Raw genomic sequence first — 18881 nt, forward strand, 5'->3', positions numbered from 1 at the left:
TTAATCTCAAAATCTCAGATTTTCTTCCCCCTTAATGTGGCCCTAATTTCCCTTCATATAAAACATTTCTTTTTTTAATGAAAATAATAATTTCACTGAAGTCTGCTTAAGTCTGACTTTCTGCATCACCAGCGAGACGGTATCTGTGGAAACGCTCGGACAGACGAGACTCAATCAAAGACACAAAAACGGAATATCTGAAACACCTCACAAACGAGTCGAATAAACACGTCTATGACTCAGTTTCAACAACTAAATCATGCTTTGATGATTGCTGCACTGCTGAACTGATTGCATATCAGGCATGGAAGTAACTGTATTCAATCTATGCTAAGCTAACTCAACTTTATCTCCATCAGAATGCCTTAAAAAACATCTCAAAACTGCCTCTTTATTTGTATTTTTTTTTTGGCCTTACTCGGTGAAATGCATGTTTGTTTTAATGTTTTTTTTTTAATTGTTTAAGTATGTGTGGGTTTATAAAGGTTTTTTGTCATGTTTTCCATACAGCCCTGACCTACAGACTGTCTGGAAGTTAAAGTAAATGTCTAGAATTACATTTTAGTCTTCTGGGGTTGTCTTAGCCTACACTCTTCACACTTCTTGTTTTCAGTCCAGATCGTCTAATCTGAAGACTCAAGATAAGAGGAGAAGGAATACTTAGGGAGGAAGTACCCTGATGATCTGAGCAGCCAGCATCCTCACACTCTCACATCTCTGACGCTGAGAGCAGATAGGGGCCAGGGGGAAGACATGTTGAATTACACATTTGACTTATGACTCTTCCCTAATCGTGCAATCTGCTCTGTGACTGACGCTGCTTAATGGGCTGTGGACGGTAGTTTTTCTCACTAAGTGCCATCATTCTTACATTTCAGGCTTCAGTAGCATGCGCTTCTTCAACTGTCAGAAATGAAATGCTTAATTATGAAATGCTCAATAATCCGAAAGGACGGATGAAGATTCACAGCAGGGTGCATTCCTGTACAGAATGAGAGAAGGAAAGAAGTCTGCGAGAAAGCCGTTTTCACATATGCACTCATGAAAACATCCAAATACTGCATTAGATATTCTCCTGACCGGACCGTTCACGAGAGACTGTCCCTGTCAGACGGGATAACACCTTCAGTCTACTTTTACAAAAAGATTGAAGATTAAGAGATTAAGGCCATCCAATCTCGATTTTAAAATGTACAATGATGAGTCAGGCCGCTCAGATTTGTTATGAATCTCAAAACATCATAATCTACAGTATCCAAAGATTTTAAGGCACACAGAAGATGCATGCATATAAAACATAAACAAGTGGATTTTTTTTGCAGGAAAAGAAAAAACAGACTTTTTTCTGAAAAAAAAAAACCGAGCTGCAACTTCAGCTTCTTTCTAAGTTGTTGAATGTGATGCTTGAAAGACAGAGAATCATTGATAAAGGTTCCAGCTGACATCTGACTGTTAAAGGCGTTTCTCTATATTTCAGAGGGGCAGCAGCTGAAAGGTTGACGGCGTACCATCGTCTAGCTGACAGTTTGAATTTGAAGCAGAAGTGTTTTTTCAAAGTGAGAATGCAAAGTCAGCAAAGCGCTGCTGAATAAATAAAAGCAGAGTGAGAGAAAGCAAACAGGATTTGGTTCATCTGTATTCTTCATATTTCATCGTCCGTCTGTCTTTTGAACCATATACGATTACTTAAAGTTTGACGGTCGGTTTTTTAGTTCAAGAATAAATGAATAATTTGACATTCCTGAGCACAAACGGCAGAACAAAGACCTTTGAAGCCACAAAATACAATACACAACGTCCCCCCACATAGAGCTGCACACTGATGTCATTTAGGAAGGACAAAAACTACTCAGAGTAGACGGGAGACACCAATCATATAAATCATATTTATAGAAAGAAACCAATATGCTCAACATGTCTTCACCCTGATGACCCGAACACAAGGCTTTAAGTTGTAGTCTTTAAGATTTCAGTCAAACAGAATTTCTATTTTTGAATCCAAAGAAAGTGCAGGGTTTTTTTTCCCCAAACACTCGACAGTGTAAAATTGTTCAGGTGTTTAAAGTCTTTATATGTGATTTTTCACACTTAAATATAATAGAAATCAAGTATCTCCTCTGAAAATAACTCTGTGAGTCATGACTGTCTACAATGGGTGTAACACCCGAGTCCCACTGTCTGTGATGTTTTCAGAGTTTTCAGAGTCCTATCTTCACTTTGTTTACATCGCCCGGACGGCCGGCTGACTCCTCCTCTCACGTATAAAAGTTGTTTAATTGAGGGACTAGAGAAAAGAAGAATAACATACTGTACTCACTGCTTAACTGTGTTTCTAGATCACGCTCATTTCAGGTAAATTTCCATGCAGTGTGAAGATACGAGCATAATAAAGATCGCTAGCATTAGCATGCTAACACAACAATGCAGCGCGAGTTGTTTTGGTTTCATGCTGGTGCTCAAGGGCGACATCTGCTGGATCAACAAAATATAAAGCCTTTAAAGTTCAGCTTTGTGCATCAATGAAGATGTAAGTTATGAATTATCATTTCCCCATCAAACCATCAGCCTCCAATCTGCTTCATACAGTTTAGGTTTAGTTTGAAACACAACCAGCAGGGAACAGAGAAGTGGCTTACCTTGATAAGAAAATGGACGTCTGTTAGCTTGTTCCCTGTTGCTCTTCATCTCAACAACTCTCTGTGGCTTCTTCTCCTTATTCCTTTGTCTTCTACAACATTAAAAACAATGACAGATGAAAATGAAAAAGCCTCTTTTGTTTACCCTGCTGGCTGAAATATGGTGTTAGCTTGGGCAGCTACACACCCAAAGCTAACTTGCTTATGAAGCAGCAGAGGGAGGGTTGTTTTTTTTAGTTATTATCTGTAACTTCAGCTCTTATATAGCAATGGGAGAGCGATCAGTAGACAGTGAGGCTTAATGTGAGGGCCCGACTGAAACAAACAAATCACCAAACAAATGTTTCTTCAAGTGTCTTTATTCTGGTTTTACACGGCGGGCACCATGACCACACACCACGAGTGTGTGTTTGTGGTAACGTCTGGTGGTTCAGGTTAATCAGAGCGATTAAGATTTTGTGGTCATTTGGTTAGTTTTACCTTTGTTCCTCCACATGCTTCTGCTGAGTCACCTGGCCCCAAAAAAAAGGTGAGCTGCTGTATGAGGAAGTCTTTTATGCTGAAACAGGAAACGGGAGAGGCCATCTTGCTGTGCTGGCGGGGTGGACTCTAAATCGTAAAATATTTTAAAAGACTGGAACAGAGTCGATGTTTCTTTCTGTGTTTTGATTGAGAATTAAGAAGAACTGTTTGTTTTATTTCTACTTTGTAATTATCGGCTGCTGGATTCATTTGCGGCCTTTTTTCAGTGAGAGTTTGAATCCCTCTTTTTGTGTCTTTTTTCAGGGTCCAGTGGTTTGCCAGTGGATTATTTGAAATAATAAAGTGTAGCAGCGTTGTTTGGGTCACCTTCTCAAAGGTAAGACGGCCATTTTTACAAGTTCTTTGTCTTAACTTTATCTTTGCTTATATGTTGGAACATTTGCCATTTGGTTTCATCTGTTGACCAAATGCTTAATTTGGCTAATTTCGACTTTCACTTTCCAGATGTATCTTACCTGACACTAATATAAATGAAATCAAACAGAAAACTGGTTTAATTAAAGCTATATTTAGATGTATCCTTTCTCCCACAAAGGTCATGAAAGTTACAACACCAATAACTTTGGTACACAGAATTCGACTTAATAAATAATCTTGATGTATTCTTTACTGACACTAGTTCCCTAACCCATCTAGAAAAACAAGGAGCGCTGCAGTAACCTTTCATTCCTTTAACATAAGTCTCTTAACACACCAAACGTGAGGGTCTGCTGATCAGTGCGTGGTTGTTTAACGGACGCTTCAGAGCAAGCTAACGAAGCAATCAATGCATCAGGTTCAATCTTTAAACTTTAGACCACAGACCTGACGCGGCATTAATGCACAAATATTTGACAGAAGGGATTTTGAAAGCTGAAAGAACTTTGCGATGTCAAACTGGAAACGTCATCACGTGATCCAAATGCTAAAAAAAAAAAAGCACAACAATTACACATTGTTGTCACAAAAGAAAACAAAAAGAAGACTTTAGTTTGAGCTGCCGCAACAGTACGCCTGACTGAATGATTCATGATTATCTTCCATACAAACAAACTGTCTTAACAGGATAAGTAAAAGCAGCCGTCTCCATCAGCATCCTCCCTGCTCTCCCCGCTCAGCACCCCCCACCTCCACTAATTGAAACAACAACCAACTAACTTTTCTGTCAATGTCAGCAACCACTTGCATCCAATCAGTTTAATTCGCGTTGGGCTGTGGTGGCGACCTCACGCTGGTAGAGGCATCTTTGTTTGAAATGAACTCTGAATCTGTGCAGCTCCTCCTCCTTTTCTACCCCACCCTCCTCCTCCTCCTCCTCCTCCTCCCTAAACTAAAGAGCGACTGCTACTGTAGAGATCTGCTACAAGAAATGTAGGATGTAAGATATCAGTGACTTGTTGTTGTTTGGATAAGTTCAATGCATCTTCTTTGCACTGTAATCAGTATTTTTTTTAACTCTTTTCATTTCTTTACTTTTATTTTTTTATTTTAATTAATTAAATTTGAATTATTTTTATTTGAACATATTTTCAGATTGAATAATTTCAGTGATTTTTTATGTTCTATTTTAATGTTTCTTTTCTTTCCTCTGTCATGATGCTTTTTGATGTCTTGTGTGAAGCACTTTGAATTGCCTTGTTGTTGAAATGTGCCACATAAATAAACCTGCCTTGCCTTCTTTAAATTTAAATCTTAACCTATGATGTCTTGAAATAAAGTACTGGTCCTCGACTAAATTGCAGATAATTTCCCCCAAATAAACAAAAGACTGACACTTATTTTCATATATTAAATTTGAAATGCACCATAAAATAAGTAATTTTTTTTTCTTCCAAGAAGAGAAATCATCATCAGGAGGCTCGATCTCTTTTATTTTCCCTGATATTGAGAGTTCATATCTCCGGCTACATTTTCCACAAACAATATCTTCCCTATTTGAAACGAGCTCTTCATTTCTTGCAGCGTGTTGGATGTGGCCTACAGTTGCTGCCTAAGCAGGCGGATCCTCTAATGAACCAGCGGGTATCAGCAGATGTGGGTCTATAACTTAATTTGCCCCCTCAGCTATAGAGCAGATCCTATGGCGTGTAAGTGGTCTTGATGGATGAGCACCGCAGCTCATCATACCCCCACCATCAGCACCAACCAACCCCCCAGCATCCAGCACCCATCAGCCCCGTCTTTATTCTGTCCCAGAATTACAACACGACTGAACATTTGAAAGCTTTTCTCGCTCATCTTCATTCTGAATAAGTCGTGATCTTTGCAAAATGCATGCTGTCAAACACATTGGTACTCATTTGTACTTCAGGAAAAATACTGCTTTTCTCCCAGGTGTTAGATTCATGATTCTTCACCACACATGTGAAGGGGAAAACAGCATCATCAAAAGCACCAATTTAACAAATTAGACCCTTAATGTATGTTTAACCTGTTGTCTTCATAGAGAGCTATTAAATACTGTTGTGACAGATTTATTTACAGAACATTTTCAGTCAGTCAGCTTCACATGAAAAGACACCAGAAATCATCAACAGAATCAGAATCTCTCTTTGTACAAAGGTATAATATTAAAACAACAATAAACACAAAAATAAACAAATAAGCAAAGACCAATATGTACAAGGCAACAGTGCAGTGGTGAGTAGTGCAAAGATGCTGAAGGGAATTTTCAAAATAAGAGTCCAAATCAGAGTAAGAAGGAGAACTTTAATTGATCTGATGTGCACAAGCCTGACTCAAAATAAATAATGTTTACTCTACTTCTACTGCTGCATGTACAAATAGGGGTTGTTAGCATATTGGGATATGAAGCTGAGAATATATTAACATGGCAAAGTTGTGTTTATAGGTGGCCCAAAAATCTGTGGTTGTTTTGAAGGCTAAAAAAATGTTTCATTTAATTTGTTTTATTTTGTTATTTTCAAGCAGTACAATGTAAAGGAATTTTCCTTTACAAAGAACTAAACGGTGCAGGAGGAAGAAAAACGTATAAACCTGCCCTTTATACATGGAAAAAAATACATAAATAAGTAGAATTGTTTTTTTTTCTTACAGTATGGTAAAGTACTGTGGCCAAAATATGTAGTTAAATACATTCACATTTGCATAAGCCACGTGTGAGTACAATCCACCGCACGCTGAATAGAGGAATATGAAACGATTCCATTCAATACCATACCATACTATATGATTGCATTCAAAATGATAGCATTCAATACCATAGTTAACGTTGGGAATCTTTGGGTGTCTCATGATTCGATTTCGATTCTTGGGGTCACGAGTCGATTCACAATCTATTTTTTGATTCAAAACAATTCTGGATTCATGATTCATACAATACACACCTTCAATTTATTGTCCACGTGACGAAATGTATCACACTTAAATGCTTCAAATACAAAGCTCCCTCTAATGAAATAATTGTAAAAACAAAGAACATATCGCTTTGGATAAAAGCGTCTGCTAAATGAATTGTAACATATAACAAAATGCAACAAATACCATTGTGACTCACAACCACAGATTAAACATTATACAAATAAAGCTCATCCTTTGATAACGCTGTGCAGCTACTGCACAACCCTGCAGCATCATTGTAATTGAGGACTTGCAAAGGGGTACTCTACATCATCTGATCATGATAGAATAGTCTGAGCTGAATGTGGGCATAAAGAATATGAAATGGGACTGACAGTTTCATCTGTGGCATGAATTGGTATCACTTACTTCTTTTTATACGACGTCTTCTCCTGAAGTGTCGGGGGAGCTTTAGTAGAGCCATGAATATGGAAGAAAGTGTCATGTCTCTTTTTTGATTCATGATGCAAAGTGTTTCATTCAAGTCAGTTATCCAGAGATCATTTCTTTTCTTTCACTTTTGGTATATTTTCTGTTTTTTCTATTTGACTTCCTTTGTTTGCACATGTGTGATTTTTCTGGCCTGCCATAGTAGGTTTCACGTTTGCCTGATTTGCTATGCATTCCTGCCCATCTCCAGGGTTGATTTTCAATAACACAATTAAACCTTTGCTTCGTTTTCTTTGACCCTGCTTGATTAGTCGATTAAGAAGACTTTGGCTTTGTTCACCTGTTCTGAACCCTTGAAGTGTGACATTGGCCTTTCACAGTTTCATAACCCTTTGGGCCTTTTTACCATTCATTTTTTTTTCATAAAATCATTTAAGTACTTCTCTCATTTGGGTCCCTCCCCCTGCTTCCTGTGTCTCTTCTTGCAATATTATTACACGCTGACTTTTGCAGGTTGAGATAAAAAAATAAAAAAAAGATGTTTTACAAGATCTGTACGTGTTTTGGGGGACTCTTCTGTAACATGCTGCTAAAAGTATCTAACTCTGTGCTTGAAGAGAAGGAATGCCATTTTGCACATCAATATTAAAGGCTTTATATGCGATTTTTGGATCCAGCAGATGTCGCCCTTGAGCACCGGCATGAAACCAAAGCAACTCGCGCTGCATTGTTGTGTTAGCATGCTAATGCTAGCGATCTTTATTAAGCTCGTATCTTCACACTGCATGTAAATTTACCTGAAATGAGCGTGATCTAGAAACACAGTTAAGCAGTGAGTACAGTATGTTATTCTTCTTTTCTCTAGTCCCTCAATTAAACAACTTTTATACTCGAGGGGAGGAGTCAGCCGGCCGTCCCGACGATGTAAACAAAGTGAAGATAGGACTCTGAAAACTCTGAAAACATCACAGACAGTGGGACTCGGGTGTTACACCCATTGTAGACAGTCATGACTCACAGAGTTATTTTCAGAGGATATACTTGATTTATATTATATTTAAGTGTGAAGAATCACATATAAAGACTTTAAGTTATTCTAAATTAAAAAGATAAAGTCATTCATATTAGAGCATCGTGGCCTGCAGTGCAAACGTAATCTGAGAGGTTGGTAAGAGACCGTCTAAACACACACATATACAAACCCACATACTACACACAATGCACACAAACCCAAACACACACGATGTCTCCTCAACATATCCTCTGTCCCTGTGAAGGGCAGGGAGCTGTGGTTGCTGCTGGAGGCCCCGAGGGGACCATGTGGCGAGGCGTCCATCTGGGGTAACCCGAGTAAACGCCGGGGTGAGTCCAGCGAGCGTCCGTGCACTCTGTTGACTGTTTCAACAGACATGTTTTCCCAAAGCAAGAAAAAAAGTACACTAAGAGGGGTGCCTTAAGTCACGGCTCAGTTCACGGAGCTATCTCGCTCCAGGAACCTGATCTCAGTCACTTAAAGACTGCGGCTTCCCTCAGCTGCTTAAACCTCTCTCTCTACTTAAACATTCACTTTTAATGTCACATTAGGAACAAAAAACTGGGAAAAAAGTTTAGTCATTTGCACAAATGTCGCTCTGTTTAAAAAAAAAAAAGCCACTTCCAGAGCTGTGACGAGTGCCTGTAACGTGCTGAAATGTAGTTTGGGACGTCTCCCTCCTTTTTCTTTTTCCCCTCCCTTCGGTTCACCTGCGGATGCCGTCGCAATGAAAAAATGCTAATTACCCAAGTGGCTTAATCAACATTAGAATAATTACGCCATTAGAATACAGCAAGCTGTGATGAATATGGGAACGGTAAACTCGTGTAAAACATGTGCCGTTTATTGGATTAACATTAGGACGCATGGATGGCTCCCCAAACAACAAAACAGGTGATTGATTGAGACTGGGTAAAAAATACAGACGAGGCAAGTAGAGGCTTCTTTTAGTGTGAAGCAACGAGGAATAATAGGTCTGTCATAATCTCCTTTGTTGTTTTCTTTGCTTCTCTTGTTTTACCATTCCTGTAGTCTGGTCTGGGATCTCATCCTGTGTTTGGAGGGCAGGGAGCTCTTTGACCTTGTGTTCTCTGCAATCCACCATCTTCTTCTTCTGCTGCTTTAAGTAATCACCTTGCTGCTTGTTGGTTTCACACAACATTGTCCTTGAAAAACTCCCATGTTGCGTGCTTCAAAATGCAGCAACATTACCCCCATTCCCATAATGTACCCAAGTAACAACCTCCAGTATTGTAAAATAAAGTACAAAAAAACTGCAGCAACTGTTGTGCACCCCATGAACTGAGGCTAAAGTCCTTGTTGCAGCAGGCCGGGGGTTTGAATCCAACCTCGACCCTTTGCTGCATATCATCCCCCATTCTCTCCTCCAATATGGTGACCGCCATTGTTGGGCCTCTTCAAAACCTAATGGATGATGTCACTGAGACTATGTCCATGTTCTACACAGGCTTTGGTTGTACTCTCCTTAAAGAAAAGCAAAAGGAAGGTAGAATAGCTTCTTCTTTTTTAGTGGGCAGAAGTTAAACAACACAAGGTGAGTTTGGAGCAGGAAGAAGTAGCAAGTTTTTTTTGTTTTTTTTAAAGCAACTTGTACAAAATAAGTTAAAATCATATTTTTTCACTGCCTTTATTTTATTGTATTTTCCCAGTAATGTTGAGTAATGAAATCAATTCCTACAAACAAAAGTTAGTATGAGGTAGTATTTTTGTCCAACAAAAACCAAAAGGTAAACTCCAGCACATCGTCTAAACGTTTCGGTACTAGACCTCCATCAGGCAAAGGGTCAGCACATTTACACCATTTTTTTTTTAAACTCAAAGAGATGATCCGACTTCTCTTTTGTTTTTTCAAAGAAGCTTAAAGAATTGATTTCCAATTGAATGAGAAAGTGAACCGAGCCACTCGGATGATCATCAATATTTAAGCGAGCGGTGAATAAGTGGTATGTAAGAAACTGTTTTGCTGACGTTTTGACCTTAAGTGTCTCATTTTGGAGACGAGGACGGGGAACGCTTTAAGGGGGAAGCCGGGTCAATATTGAGACACACGTGAGTCAATTAATGCCGTAAAGTGTCTTTTCTCCTCTTTCTCTGTTCTTCCTTGAGTGACAGACTGAACTCTAAAACACCATCTGCTAAAAAAGAAAAAAGTCTCCCTAAACTTGACCCCGCTGCCCCGAGGGGTCGGCTGACAGATCCTCGCTCTTCGGGACAGTGCAGAAAAGAGAAGCCTGGACGAGTGGATGTGAGGAATTATCACGTCTCAGGCTGGAGAATCACAACCTGCATTCAGCACCTTCACAACAAGAGCAGCAGGGAAACAGCCGGGCGAAGGTGGAGGGACATTAACAGCCCATAAATCTGCCAGAGAGGTCCACAAGTGTTCTGTCTTTTGCTGCTATTTAAAAGATGACGGACACGAGGGCCAGACGGCACGTTACCCAGAATGCATTCCACACCGGCGTCTGAGTGAGGTGCACTTGCTCCGACTCGCAGGGAGGGCGTCGTCGATTATGCCGGATCTGTTTTTCATCTTTTCTCACAGTTTGAGACGATGTCTGAGACACCCAGAGGCTGCAGACCAGCTTTTAATTATACAGGCAAATCTTTTATTTTTCTTTATTTGAAACAGCAAAGTAATTCATCGCGACTCTCATATTGTTTTAGACTCGACGCAGACGACAGGGTACTCATTAAATTTACAAAATATTAACATTTTTTCTCTCCTCTGGGGGACCTGAGGGGCGCTGGTGTTTTCTTTTGATAAACATTAATATACAATTCTTTTTTATTACTTTTGTTGATGAAAAATGAGAGTTAAGATGCAATACACATGAAAATCTTTTGTTTACAGCGACGTTGTCCTCACAAAGTTTGAATATCGCTGAAAGTTTCTGAATGTGAAAATATGAAGAAGAAAGAAAACTTATTTTCTGTCTCCACAAACATCAAACTGTCACATTCTGAGGACCGTTGAAAAAGTACATTTAAATAGTTCAACAGTGACCAATATTAGGATTAATAATAAATATATCTGTTCATTTAGAATTACTGGATCTGTGGGACCAAATCCATCTGCCATTACATTTTAACTCTCCTGGAATATTCCCACTAGTCTCCAAATAGTTCAAGAAAATATGTTCAGACTGACATTTGAATGTACTGCTGCTAAGCGTGTTGCAGACTATTTTTTTGTTTTTTGTTTGTTTGTTAACCTTAACTGAATCACTATATTTTTTAATTATTGTATATTTAATAACCCTGTCATTCAGTGCTAAATATCGTTTCAAACCCTTCTCCTGAATCTTGACTAAAAATGTTTTCCAATGTGTTCAATCATGCAATGCAAACTCATTTTGATGTTTTAATATCCAAAACAACACAAATCTCAGTGCCCTCTTTGGTAGCTACAGCCCAGCATGCCAGTGCACCCAGTAACAACTGCCAGCTTACATTACATGAAGAAGAAAAAAAGAAGGTTTTATTCAAATTTAGCCCGAACCTTTAGGATGTTTGACCTAAAATCCCCAAAATCTGCACACCGTAAAACCTCAAATACATGCTTTAAGGCTCGGTCTCTTGAACTAGCCTGATGTTGCATGTTTTGATAAGTAAAGGCAGCTCTCGATTAAAGGCCCCGATGCATTCAGTGTTGATCAGTTTGCATCAAAAATATATTAACAAGGGTGTCTCCCCACAGTGCAGCAGGTTGGCATGGATGGGCTGTCTTACAAAGTACCATCAAATCAGTGATCTTAATTTTCTACACATTGTAATAATCTGTCTGGTGTAAGTATACAATTTGCTGTGATTTAGTTTTGTTTGAAAAAAATTAAATACCCGTCTCGTCCTGACGCCTGTCCCAAATAAAGGCAAGGGTCATTTCATAGACTGAAGTCAAAAAAAGCTATTCAAATAAATTCTGCGTACTCGTGCATTTGACCCCAGTTAGAGAACTCCTGCAGATCTGTTGCTTTTGGAGGAAGGTTTCTATCTAGCTTAGCTGGAACATCAAAAGCAGCAGGACAGTGTGCTGGACAATAGCTAACATGCTGCAGCTATTGATCTCTGCTGGTGTTTTAAGTTTTGGGTGAGGGGCGCTCTATCAGGTTTCCAGACACAACTGCTCAGTCTGCCTGCTGAAGCGGCGTCCATCTTTAGAGGCCCCCTTCTGTTCCCAGAGCTGCTCGGTGGAGAGGACTCCTGGGTTTTTTTATGTTAATTATAAATCCTTAAAAGTGAAAAGATAGATGCACAGATACAACAATAAATCAAAGTAGCCATAGAAGGATCAAATGAAGTTATTTGCATGATCGGTCTGAACGTTTGTTTGGAAGTAATTCACATTAAGGACTTTATTTCATTGTTTTCAATCTAAACTGTGTCACTTCTTCTTCACCCCTGGTCTCCTATAAACACAATGTATTTTTCTGGCAAAACTACCTTTACATTTTTAATTCCTTCAAAACGTTCAACCTGTGTTACTGCTCGTGCAACATTCAACTGAATGCATCGTGCCCTGCTCTTTCATCCAGTTTCAGACACAATCACATTCAAGACAATGGGAAGAAGAGATGGAAAAGGCTAATTTGTACCCACCATATCAGCCACCATTATCACAGTAAGACACAGAGACCCTGGCAGCGGGGCTGATTACAGATACTATTATTTGAGATATTGCTCATTTGGCAAATGCTTATATTGTCTGAAATTTAAATCTTCATTTTCAACAATGCGTTTCATGGGATTTGTTTTTTAATTTAAACAGACAAAAGAAATCGAGAAAAAAAAAACAGAGACAATATAGTGGGACAAATAATCATTGACACGTAACCGTTCAACGGTACGTTGGTGCCTCACATCGACCTTGATAAACTCATCCCTCAAAACAAAAAACACACGACTCACGTGGGAAATAAGCAACAGTAAGCCTAATGATGGAAACAACTTAATGTGGCGCTAACATCGCCCAGTCTCCTCCCTGACTGCGCGGTTTGGCATTGTGTGCGTGCGTAGTGTCCATTTGGGACAGGTGGGCTAATTTAGCACGCCCGAGAACGGCACCGCGCGGCCCTAATCATCACCGAGCCGCCGGAATCATCTCCCAAACGTAATCATGCTGCGGTCCAGTCACGGCGCAGGCATGGCTGCTAAGCCGGGAATTCATTTAAAACTCAAGCTGAGAGTTTCTAAAAAAAAATGACCTTTCTCTGTGGACGACTAGGACTGTCCTTTAATGAGACACCCTGCAGCTGTGGGACAAATCAAGACATCTAATTGTTTTATTATCCGGACCTTATTTCTTCTCTGTATCTGTTAAGGGGAGCGTGCCTATGTTCCCACATTTCCTTTTTCATAAATTTGTATCAGATTTTATCCCACTTTCTCCCAATTTGGTAGCCAATTACAGCCAACCTATTATCCAGTAGCAATGGACTACAGATGGAATGTAGCTTTTAGCTAAATCTGGTGCGCCCATCTCTTTGTTTATTGCAAACATTTAATGTAAGTGCACATTGTCCTTTTAAATAAACAAACTAAACTAAGTAGCACAGAGGCCTCGCATTGACTAGCTTCCAAAAAATCTTGTGGGAGGATAGGGCTTAAATTGGAGGGAAATGTAGGAACACAAGACCTAATTTTGAACATAGGGGAACATGTGGGAACATAGGGCTGTGGGAACTTAGGGCTGTGGGAACTTAGGGCTGACCCCCTGTTAAGCCCTCTGAGTGAACCTATCAAATCATTTACACAAGTTCACAAATAAAAACAGTCAATGGTTTTCCTTCACATGGAGCAGTAAGGTCATCAGACTTGTAAAATGGATCTGCAAAGGTTTTTTCTATTTAGAAATTTGCTGCATGAAATATATATATTTTTTTACCATCTGGTACCATCCAAGGTAGTGAGCTCATATCACTTCCTGATTCCTTAGTTATTTGAGTGGCGCAACCTCTACAGTCTGTTTAGTGAAAGTCTTTATAAATGCGATTTTTCACACTTAAATGTAATATAAATCAAGTATATCCTCTGAAAATAACTCTGTGAGTCATGACTGTCTACAATGGGTGTAACACCCGAGTCCCACTGTCTGTGATGCTTTCAGAGTTTTCAGAGTCCTATCTTCACTTTGTTTACATCGCCGGGACGGCCGGCTGACTCCTCCCCTCTCGTATAAAAGTTGTTTAATTGAGGGACTAGAGAAAGAAGAATAACATACTGTACTCACTGCTTAACTGTGTTTCTAGATTACGCTCATTTCAGGTAAATTTACATGCAGTGTGAAGATACGAGCATAATAAAGATCGCTAGCATTAGCATGCTAACACAACAATGCAGCACGAGTTGTTTTGGTTTCATGCTGGTGCTCAAGGGCGACATCTGCTGGATCAAAAAATCACATATAAAGCCTTTAATATAAAATAAAATAGTCTCCCTACAACCAGGCTTGGTACGGTTAATGTGGATCTGGCTAGCTACACAAAGACATGGACACAAATCATCAAGACCCAAAGCGAGGCACATTTTTTCCTTGTGTTACCAGAACAAATTGAACCACATGAACATTTGTTATTTTTTTGGGCTAAATAATCTCAACCTGTAAATTTGTCCCTTTCCGAATGCGTTGATTGACGATTCCCTGCGATCAGTGACCATAGATTGTAAGCACTCAACTGGTACGATCTCTGTGCACTTAAATAAACTGCTGCATTATGTTGTCTGTTAGCTAATTTGTTCTTTGCTCTTTTGTTGATATTGTGAACTAAGTGTGAACAACCAGATCAGGAGGAATTCTGGGTCAGTCCTTGTGAAACTCTGCAAGAGTGTACATGTGAAAAAGGCTTAATTTAAAAGATGTAACCTTTACAAAAATGTGAAAATTAAGGGAATTTGCTGGATCTGCAAAGCCCAGTGCTAACTCCTGCCTATTCATGAGTTGTTTGCAAACTTTGTGTGAACTTGTTGTTCTTGCCCTCAAACACACATTTACATGTAGATATCCCAAATCATTGAGTGTACTCTTCATGAAGATCCTGAGTCTGCCATTAGGAGATGCCAAACCTGACAAAAAACAAGTCCAATCAGAGCTGTCAGTGAGCATAATTGTCATCAAATCAAATAACCCACATGAGAGGATATTGATAGACAAACTGTGACTCCTCCTAAGGAGCACTTTTGCTTTGGGGCTTCTGTAACTGATCGTGTGAATGATGAACCTACGGACTGGAGTTTCGGCTGGCGGTGGTGGTGTGTCTCCAAAAGTCTTCCCCAGGGAAAAATCTTCCCCACCTCGTGCCACCGGCTTTCCCGGTAACGCTATATCCACATCAGAGAGGCTGGCCCCCATTGATTTAGCACTTAGCTCCATCGTCCCACATGAACAGTTATCATTTTTGGCTGGGGGCCAGAGTCCAGGCGTCAAAGTCACCAATCAATGATCCCAACTTTGAAAAACGAGGGTGGCAGAGTTTAGGATGAGGTGTAGGTTACAGGAAATGTGGACCGAGGGAACTGGGTGTATGTTTAAGTGGAGATATTTTGAGGTAATATGGTTGATGGCGTTTCAAGCTAATTGATGTAATGAAGAACAAAAACTCCATAAAATACCTCTAGGGCGGGCTACAACAACACAATTTGGGCCTGATCCCCCTGATTGTAGTTTGAAAATGTCTTTGGTTACCATTCCACCCAGTGGCGATTCTAGGCTCCATTTGGACCCCAGGCAATAATTAATTGGGGGCCCCTCAAACCAGCGTTCATCACCATGATGTCTGCCAGTGTCCTGATGCTTACTCCTCTTCCTCTTTCTTTTTTCACTCCCTGACTCAGTGACAAACTTTGGTTTTACACAGAAATAATGCATGAGACACTTAGAAGAGCAAGGACAGTGAGTGCTGTAAGATTGGGGGGGGGGGGGGGGGGCTTAGGGAGGTTTCCGACTGTCATTGCAGAATTTGCACATTTTGAGCCACAGCTTTGGTTTTAAGTTTGTCAGTCCTCAGGGGGACCCAAGCAGTTGTAGCCATGCCTATTGACCAGCAGCGCCTCTGATTCCACCATAACATTGTTGAGATTACGTTTTTTAAATTTATTTAGGCACCGAAACTACTCGTCTGCTTTAGATGAAGATTTCTTGGTTTGGGTAACACAAACAATTCAGCATTGCATGTTTTACCAGCACAGCAGCCTCAGTTTCCTTAGTGAAAATCTTATGGTTGTTGGTCTCGTCAATCTTTCCCCTATAATTAAAATTGTATGACTATTTCAGAAACTGATATAAAACTTGTACGGTTAATCTTATGGGCCAAATATATAATCAACCTGACTATGCACAATTTACAGAAATCTTGTTTGTAACTCTTTCTCTCGTCAATTGAAAAACTTATTTCAAACAGTTGGATCACTTTCTTCTTTCCAAAAGGAGAGTTTGAGTTGCACTCCTAATTTCTCAACAGTCTGTTTAAGCACTCTCTTGGGACTGCAGGGCAGCATGGAAGAGCAGATGGGGAAGTTTAGCTTAAAGATCATCTGCATGAGATTTGAGACTTGACCCCTTTCACAGGGGGCCACAGTTTGTCTTCATGTTTTCATGTCTGAGTTACCGAGTCGGTCTGCTGGAGCTCTGAGGATTTCGCTGAACCTGAGACAGACGCCTGTTGAAAGAGGGCACCAGTTGAACATATTTATCTCAATCTGCAGCAAATTGTTATTAACAAATTATAAATTGGATGGAATGGGTTAAAAAAAATGGTGGGGGATAAAAGGGATAATATGCAGACAGGATTTCTCCTTTGTATTCCTGTTGTTCACACTTCCTCTCCGCTGAGGTGGAGGTCAGAGTAGGCCGTGCATGAATGAGTGGTTGGGATGACACAGTCCGAAGGTGAAGGCTGGTTGTCGAGCGGTGGTTGAGGGACGACACAGTCCGAAGGTAGAGGATGGTTGTCGAGTGGTGGTTGAGGGACGACACAGTCCGAAGGTGGAGGCTTGGCGTTGGGCGGTTGTTGGGACGACACAGTCTGATGGTGGAGGCTGGGCGTCAGGGACGTCGTGTGGTAGTAATGCCACATCACCTCACTGAAGGTTGGGGGAGCTCCCTCTACTCGAGATCCGGGCTTCTGCTGCCAGGACAAAGCCTCCTGGGCTTCTGGCACTGAAGGCGGTCATGAAATCTATACTTACACAAACAATAAAAAAACGCATGTTTTAACATCAGGTTCCATAGACTGCAGCTGAATGTCCTACAGTAGATTCAGTATCATGTTGTTTTTTTATCGCTGCCTTCTGGCACGTTTATAATTCAAACAGTTGTATTTATAAGCATCGAGTTATGTTGAGGCCTTATCTTTTCACGGTATTAATAAGCAGTGATTCAGTATTCATGTGCAGCATGATCTGCATCTTGGAAAAAATAGCATTCGTTATTCAGTTTAGGAATAAAACACATTTCTCAGCCTAATATTTTTCTCCCCAAAGGAAGCACGTTCGGGTTAATCAAACCTAATTACCCTTTATTGGAAATACTATTAACTCCGAGAATGCTTTCTGAGCGGAGTAATTTACCATCTTCTTCCCACGTTGTCTAAACCTGGGATGGGTAAATGATGTTATCATTGCCTTGTTAATTCACCTAATAATTTCTCATTTATTTAGATGATGAGATCAATAACTCAGCTCGCTCGGCTAATAGTCTACCTGTGGATTAAACAAATAACACTTCTGGACATACAATACCCCACAAGGCTTTTTTTCCCCCCACTTTAGTTAAGCAGCGTGCCATATTTTATGTCTCCTCAGCAACTTGGAGATGATGAACGAACTCATATACACATTTAAATATTAATTATGTGCTTCTAGCTCTCAGCTGTTTTTCCAGCGAAGCCTTCGACTATATGCATCTTCAGATTAATGTATATTCAGTGTCGTAAAAGTCAGTCGTTTGCACTCACCACGGATCTGACTCAAGCATCTTGCAGCTGCATTGGCCTAACACTGACTCTGCTCTTTGTTACATTCGAGGTAACGTCTGAACACAAGTGCAGAACTTATGAGTACAAACTTGGAGTACTTTATATACAAGTATATAAACAGAAGAAGAGGAAGATTACATTCCATTCAACCTTTATTTATACTCGAAAGATCATTGAGGGGCAACCCTCATTTACAATGACATCGAGTCATTACAGAAATAATTAGAAAACAGACATTAGATCAAAAAGAAAAAACAGGGGACAGATAATACAAGACTGCTAAAATCAGTCTACAAAAGGCTAAAATGTATAAGATAGTTAAGCGAGTACAAAACTTTATTTACAATAAATAAACACACTTATGTAAAACAGTTACAAACAGAGGTTGGGAGGCTTAAAATCAGGTTTCTAAAATGACATAAAAAACATAACAGCTGTGATGAGATAAGAAGTCGGAGGAGCAGAAGGTCTTCTTCTTCTTCGTTGACTTCTCTTATTTTAACTTTGACATATGAACATGAACGAACCACAAAACTCTCCCAGGTAGTGTAACATTCTTCAATTCTTTTCCCTGAGTTTATGATAAATCATGTTTTATCTTGTCACTTGGTTAGCTGCCCTCATGCTCCAGAAACAGACCCAGTGAGAGAGTGTACGCAAAGTCCAATGGCCCAACGTCCAATGGTGCAAAGCCATGGCAACTATGTGGAAATTTGCAGTGAGATCACGTCACTGATCTTTTACTGTAAGGGGTCGCTGAAATCCCATCGATGGCGGTCGCCATGCTGGAAATGCTGTCTCAGCCTAACTTTCAGGCAACCTGGTTGGTGGAGCTGAGGCGGGTCTTGACAAACCGTTTAAACACAACCACCTGACAATCAGGTCAGTTATGTGCCTTATTGTGAATAATGACATGTGGGAATGGAGCCACAGGTTGGAATCAACACA

This window comes from Labrus mixtus, chromosome 10, assembly GCF_963584025.1.
Source record: "Labrus mixtus chromosome 10, fLabMix1.1, whole genome shotgun sequence".
Classification (NCBI taxonomy): domain Eukaryota; kingdom Metazoa; phylum Chordata; class Actinopteri; order Labriformes; family Labridae; genus Labrus; species Labrus mixtus.